This window comes from Alligator sinensis, unplaced genomic scaffold (assembly GCF_000455745.1).
Source record: "Alligator sinensis unplaced genomic scaffold, ASM45574v1 scaffold445_2, whole genome shotgun sequence".
Taxonomy (NCBI): Eukaryota; Metazoa; Chordata; order Crocodylia; family Alligatoridae; genus Alligator; species Alligator sinensis.
The window spans coordinates 2,521,811-2,528,711 of record NW_005842081.1 but is presented as its reverse complement, the minus strand read 5'-3'; the positions used below and the strand labels follow the sequence as shown (position 1 = coordinate 2,528,711).

The window sequence follows — 6,901 nt, the reverse complement described above, 5'->3', positions numbered from 1 at the left end:
TGTGTGTGTGTGTGTGTGTGTGTGTGTGTGTGTGTGTGTGTGTGTGTGTGTGTGTGTGTGTGCATGCTGTTCCTGGATGGAAGGAATAGTAAAGAAGCCAGAGGCTGGCATGCAATTCAGGCAAGAAAGCCAGTCAGTGAAAATGGAAATGGAGGCATCAGGGGATGAGGGACAGGCTGGGGTGGTTGGGGGAAGGTAAAAGTGGAGAGTTACCTGGGGAGTCAGATGTCCGGCAGGTTGTAGTGTGTCCACTGCATTCCACTGTCTATATTGAGTCCCTGAGTTTCTGTACCTAGGAGATTGATGAAGTGCAGTTCATAGGCTCGTCTGTCAAAAGTGGTCTGTAAATTCCTTTTGAGGATCAGGCCTGAGAGATTGGAGACAGGCGGTGTTCTGTTCTTGTCTTTGATAGATTTTTGGTGAATGCTCATTCTGGTGCGCAGTTGTTGCTTGGTGTGTCCACATATTTTCCATCAGGGCACCAAATGGAGATATGCATTGCATTGAGAAGATAGCTCCATACTAGAGATATTGTTGGCAGGTTTTGCACGTCTTGTCATGGCATGGCCTGGATCCATTCAGTGTGTTTTGGGCTGTAGGAAATTGCCTTCTGGTGATGAGGCAAGGAAGGGTCAGTGCTTGTTTGAATTTACAAACCACTTTTCACAGATGAGCCTATGAACTGCACTTCATCAACCTCCTAGGTACAGAAACTCTTGAACTCAATAGACACTGGAATTCTGACACACTACAACCTGCCGGACATCTGACCCTCCAGGTACCTTTCCACTTTTACCTGTGCTGCTACAACACCCCCCCCACCCCCACCCCCCGGCCTGTCACTCACCCCCTGATGCCTTTGTTTCAATTTTCACTGACTGGCTTAAGTGGTATTTTGTCCTCAACCAGACTTAAATGGTGTAAGATGGCTAAATATACTCTTAACTTCTTTTAACATGTCTTGCTCACCCCTGATATTCTCTCACTTGCTCATTTCCTTTGCCTCTTCTTCTCTTACCCAAATTTTGGTCAAGCAAACAAAAGCAAATTCTATACCGTATTGCCATTAAGCCGTTGAGTGCTTCCTATAGCTTACAGGTAGCAAATTTAATGAGTGGCAGTTGGTTCAGTGCTTCAGATGTATTCCTGTCCTGGTCTGGCCCCTTTTTTCAACTCTCTCAGTTTCTCAAAGAAACTGTCTATTTCTTTGGTAGCTTGTGACCCAGAAAACAGTGCTTCTGTGACTTTGTTACTAAACTGATCTAACTTTGGTTTAATTGATTTCTCTTATTTGAAAATCACAATTCCAGGTCCCTAAATAGTTAGGTATCATTTATTCTTTCTGTTGAAATACCACTCATACCACTCCTTTGTATGGAATGTTGGAGAAGAAATTTGCAAAGCCTGAGGGTAGAGAAGATGTTATTTTCATGATACAGTTTTACAGCCTTGCCAAACAAGATTGAAATTAAAAATCAACATGAGGTGCGTTGATATCCATCAGTCTAAGTTCACATATTTTCTTTGAAGTAACTTGGGGCTAGATTCAATAAGGGATGTAAGTGCTGAATGGAGGACTTAAGCTGACTTGAGATGCCCAAATCTAAATTGTGATCCAACCCCTCCCCTCTTCCCAGTCAGTTGGTGCCTAAGCCTGGAGCTGCCTAAACTCACTAAGCACTTCACTATTTGACTTTAAAGTTCTCTGCATTCTTAAAGTTGTGCTGCTGAGCATGCTCAGAAATATCCAGTCTACAGCTGACTGGTTAGGTCACTCAGCTAGAAGGAGAGAGCCCCTGCATTCCATTTCCTGCTCCAAGAACTGTTTATGCATTTTATTTAATGACTGTTGAATGTAAGTTAATGAAGCAGTCACTGGAGCCCAGGACTCTCCTCTCCAGCCGCGTGTCCTAACTACAGAGTTAGTCACCACATTCTCTTGCCCTCTCTCTTTGGTCCAGCATGCCTTGAATTCTCTTCTGAACAGTGGCAATGCCTGAATAGGAGGAGTAGTCCCTGTTCAGTCTCTCATAATCTGGCGGTGATGGCTCATTCCTGGGAGATAGGATGACGTTAATTTGAATCCCCTTCAGACTGAGGAGGGAAGTGAACCCAGGGCTCTAACTTCATGAGTAAGCATGTTAACAAATAGTCTGTTATGTCCAGGTGCACCAGTAACACCACAACAGTCATTTTGTAGAAAAGGAGTAAGTCCTGATAATTCCTTTGAAAGAGCTGCTGCAAATACCTTCAGGAGTCAGTTCTAAACTGTGAATCCCAAGTGGACAACAGCAACTTCCTATAGTTCCAAGTGAGATGCCACACTCTTATATAGGATGAGATCTTTAGTGTTTCTTATTAGTTAGCTCTAGGCAGCTCCCTGTTCATTGTGCTAGTTATTATGTATCCCATTGAGACCTAACTTCCCGATTTACAGAGTATAGAACAGGGGTGGGCAAAATACCGCCCGCAGGCCAGATCCGGCCCACTAGGTGGCTGAATCCAGCCCATGGCTGTCCCTGTGGCACTGTGCATGGGGCCAAGCCCCACCCACTCACACTGGGGCAGCCTGGTTGGGCTCCTGCCAGAGCCCACGGCCTGGCCTCAGCTAGCACGTGCCTCTTCTAGTTGCCTGTTTCCAGTGTGGCTCCAGCTGGGTGCTACCGTGTCCCCCCACCACATCTGCAGGGGCAGCTCCTGCTCCTGATCTTGCCCTTGCCATGCTGCACTACTCTCTCTGGTTGAGCAGCTTCAGCTCCTGCCCTGGCACGTGGGGCTCTGGCTTCAGTTCCTGGCCACCTCTCAGTGGAAAGCAGCCAGGAGTTGGAGCTGGAGTCCCATGCTCTGGGGCAGGAGCTGCCCACATGCCCGGCAGGAGGAGGAGCCACTGCTGCAGGCAGGCAGTGCGGAGCAGTACCTGGACAGCTGCAGCCACACTGGGAACAGCTGCTCCTGCCTCTGCCACGCCATTCCAGGTGGTCGGGCGGGCAGCTTCAGCTGGGTGGCTCCTGCCCCAGCACTCAGGGTTCCAGCTTCAGTTCCCAACCGCCTTCTCAGGAGCTGGAGCCCAGAGTCCTGCGTGCTGGGGCAGGAGCCACCCAGCTGAAGCTGCCTGCTTGCATGGCTTGGCAGGGGCAAGACCAGGAGCAGGAGCTGCTGCTGGAGGCAGGGAGAGCAGACCAGCACCTAGCCAGGCTGAGGCAGGCTTGCGGGAGCAAGTGTAAGTGCGGTGCAGGCTGTAGTACAAGCAGGTGGGGCTTGGCCCCATGTAGAGTGCCACAAGGGCAATGTAGACTGCACTGCCCTGGTGAGATCTGCTGTATGTGCCCCCCCATGCCCCTCTACACACACAGCCCACACTTCCCCTGAGGGCAGGGACATGTAGGGAATGAGCCCGGCCCCCGGCCCCAGCTGTCACCGCTTTGTGATACATCTCTGTGATCCCAGACTTACCTGTGCCCTCCCACTCCTGAACACTGCTCCCCACCTGCCCGTAGCCCCATAAGGAGTTTTGGTGAGTTGTTGTATTTTGGGGGGAGGCAAGGAATGCTGTCCAGCTGGCCCGCAACATCTCATTAAAACTCTCCATGTGGGCCTTGGGCCCAAATAATTGCCCGCCCCAATATAGAAACTAGGTCCTAGCACAGAGTTTTAGATTTCATTCTGGGGAAATATGTCTAAGGCTATAATAGCATAGTAAGCATACTGTCTTTGGTAGCAGCACCCTCAACACTTCATTGTGTTGGTTTCCTCCTGAACTGGAAGCAGTGTAACTGCATCCACATAGGTTAACTAATCATCTTGGAGGTGTCCTAATTGGCACAATTAATCATTAAAGCTAATAAAGCCTGCTTCAAGCATCAAGGGGAGACATCCCTGGTTAGAAGGCAACACATCTCCAGCAGCAAAGTGTTTCAGGGCATTGCTACTGAAGACAATAAATTTACCAGAGGGAAACGTAGCGTTAGTCCTTTATTGCAGCTGGGTCTTGGTATCTTTAAGTTTTCCTTGAAGATGCTGTTTAATGGTCTGCGTAATGTTAGAGCAGAACTATGAATCCTATCAGGTAAACCAAAAATGCTTTTTCAAATAGGATGCTGTGGCCTTTTTTCATAAAAGCTGCTTAAATTTTCTTCTAGCTAGGAGCAGTGGGTTTTTTCCTCCCAAAGTTGTTTTTATTTTAATGCCTTGTTTTCAAATACTCAAAGTAGTGAAGTACTAGATGGCAGTTAATGGTGCAACAAAACACAAAACTTGGCCACAAAAGTAAACTAAATATGTATAATAATTTTATGACTGATTTCTATTGAGCCTTAAAATGAATATGATGCAGCTGATGATTGGCTGGCTCTGGGACTGCACTGTGGCTCAAATGGCTCAAGTCCCTGCCACCTGACAGTCAGCTGATCATCGGCTGGCTCCAGGACCTCATGAGCTTGAACCCCAGTGTGGTCCCAGTGCTGCTGATCATCTGCCTCATGTCCATTTTAAGGCACACTGGCACAGAGTCCAGGATCATGATCTGGCAAGTAGAACACCATTGGGGTCTGATCCCCAATCCCAACAATCGCGTGTCCTGCCATGCACATATATCGCCTTTAATGAATGTCTGTCAATAGCCTATGTTTCAGATAACCAACTAAAAAATAATTCTGTAGTGCTGGATGAAACCCCAGATTTCCATTCATCAGAAATTTTCAACATTTCAAACTTTTGTTTCACTGCAGTTGAAACACAATATTAAGTTTTGAAATGTTCTATTAAAAGTAATTTCCAAAACATGTTTTTGGAAATGTATAAACAGCGTTCTTGACCATTTTTATTCTATTAAAGTTGTATTGCTTTGTTTTGATATTTGTAAGAAAATCTAGCATGATTAATATAATGTAATAGATATAGTGAAAATAAAGATGAGAGTCAAAACAAAGTACTTCAACTTGATTAAAATGAAATATTTTGCTCTAATTAAAATGGAAAGTGTTAATACTTTTTAAAAAAAAATTGGTAATTTTAATGTTTTTGTGAAATCCTGCATATTTACTGAATCAACATTTTCTGCCTGGCAGCTGTTCCAACACAAACCTTCACCCAGCTCTAGTATTCTGAAATATATTTTAGAAGGTTGAGAAAATGACTTGTATATAATGAGCTTTTACTTTCATAATTTTAGCTGTAAGAATTTTTAAAGACCATGATTATTTGTCATTCATTTGTAATAAAATACTGCCAGACTGTTACTGTGATAAAATATACAATGATGATTTCATCTAGCAGCTTGTATCTCAGATATCTTGATATAACCACTACTATTAAAAAAGCTACCTAACTTAATGTCACAAATACTGTGAGGAATACACAGTGTGCCAATTCTATGTGGTTGTAATTGGCTTTCATATAATTATTTCTTAATAAGTTTTTCTTACTGGCTATTCATTCAGCTGTTTTAAATAATATCCCAGCATAATCTTTCCAAATTGTTTGTTTAGGCTATAACACTCTGATTCCTCTCATAAAGCAAGTCAAAAATGCTTTCTGGGTGCTTAGTCATAAATATCTCTTATACCATTATTGTGAAAATAGTATTGCTTCAAAAAAATCCTACAGGTTTGAAAACCTTTGTTTCATGAATAAGCCTTGGAATTTGGAAGACATTTTCACTGAGAATGAGCTACTCCACAACTCCCAACTGCAAAATGTCTTGTACCTTGCCCTGCCCAAGCAACTAATATTAGGCTAGTGAGAAAGACAGGACATTGGAATTAAACCAACTTCTAATCTTTTGTAATAACTCCATTTCACACCTTGAAAAAGGAAAGAAAAGTAACTTTCAGGGATAGTTGAATGTTGCAATTGAAGTCTAGACCTAAATGCCTGTGTTACTTCTACAATTCATGGGCAAAGTTAGGCATCTCAGAATAGGGTTCATAACAGCTTGTATACGTAATAGGAAACTGCTAAGGCTGGCCAATAGCAAACACTGAAGAGAGGGGTGCGTGTTTAAATCCAGCCTTTTTCAAGGGTTTAGGTGCCTTTCTCTAGACTACAGAGGCACCTATGTCAGATGGAGATTCTGAGCTCAGCACATCTCCTGGACTTGGGGTGCCTAAGCCACCCTTTCAGGAGGTATCAGGGGTTGTTCTCTTTGGCTAAGGGCAGAGATTCCAAAAACCTGAGCCTGAATTGATTCAGTCTTTGCAGGTTAGTCTAACCTGCAAAGGCTAAATCAGTTTTGTAACCAGACGGGCATCCCAGACATGCAGTGGCTCAGACCAGAAGCTGGGGGGTGCTAGAGCAGCCCTCCCTTCCTTTCCACAGAGCTGAGCTGAGGGGGGTGTGGCCCGGCCCTGGCAGGATGCTCTGATTAGGGAGGGGTACCCCCACTTCTGACCAGCCCAGCAGGGAATGTTTATCACCCCTAACTCAGTGTTTATCAGCCCATTAAGAAAACAACAGAGGGACATGACCAGCTATCTGTTGAGTCTGCCTTTGGTCCTGTCTGCCACAGCTCGGAGGTAGACAGCATGTGGTCTGCTAGCTAATGCTGAGAGGTGTCTGTGAGGGACAGGGGAATGCCTGCTTAGCAGAGAGTGGGGAGGGGAGGGGGGGAGCAGAAGCCAGGCAGATGCCGGCAGACACTGCCGGAGCTGCAGCCAGGGAGCAGATGGGAGGGGCCAGCCCTGCTGTGGAGCATAGAGCCCCACCCAACCCAGAGAGCATGCTGGAGTGCTGGGGTACTCGGATTTAACTTAAACCAGCAAGGGGTCTGGGACAGACATTGCATAAACCAGTTTGAGCCAAATCAGCGAAGTCTGGTACTTCATTCAACTAGGTTTATTTCAAACCGGTCTCAGCCACTCTCAAACTGGTTTATGTGCACTGAACATATGTTCTCTTACAGGTT

General features: G+C 45.4%; 1 protein-coding gene across 1 annotated transcript in view; it reads left to right on the top strand.

The window, feature by feature from the left end:
* Positions 1–6,901, top strand: part of LOC102375056 (DNA polymerase nu-like) — an 89,188-nt gene that overhangs the window by 21,794 nt on the left and 60,493 nt on the right. The gene's annotated exons all lie outside the window — the stretch shown is intronic.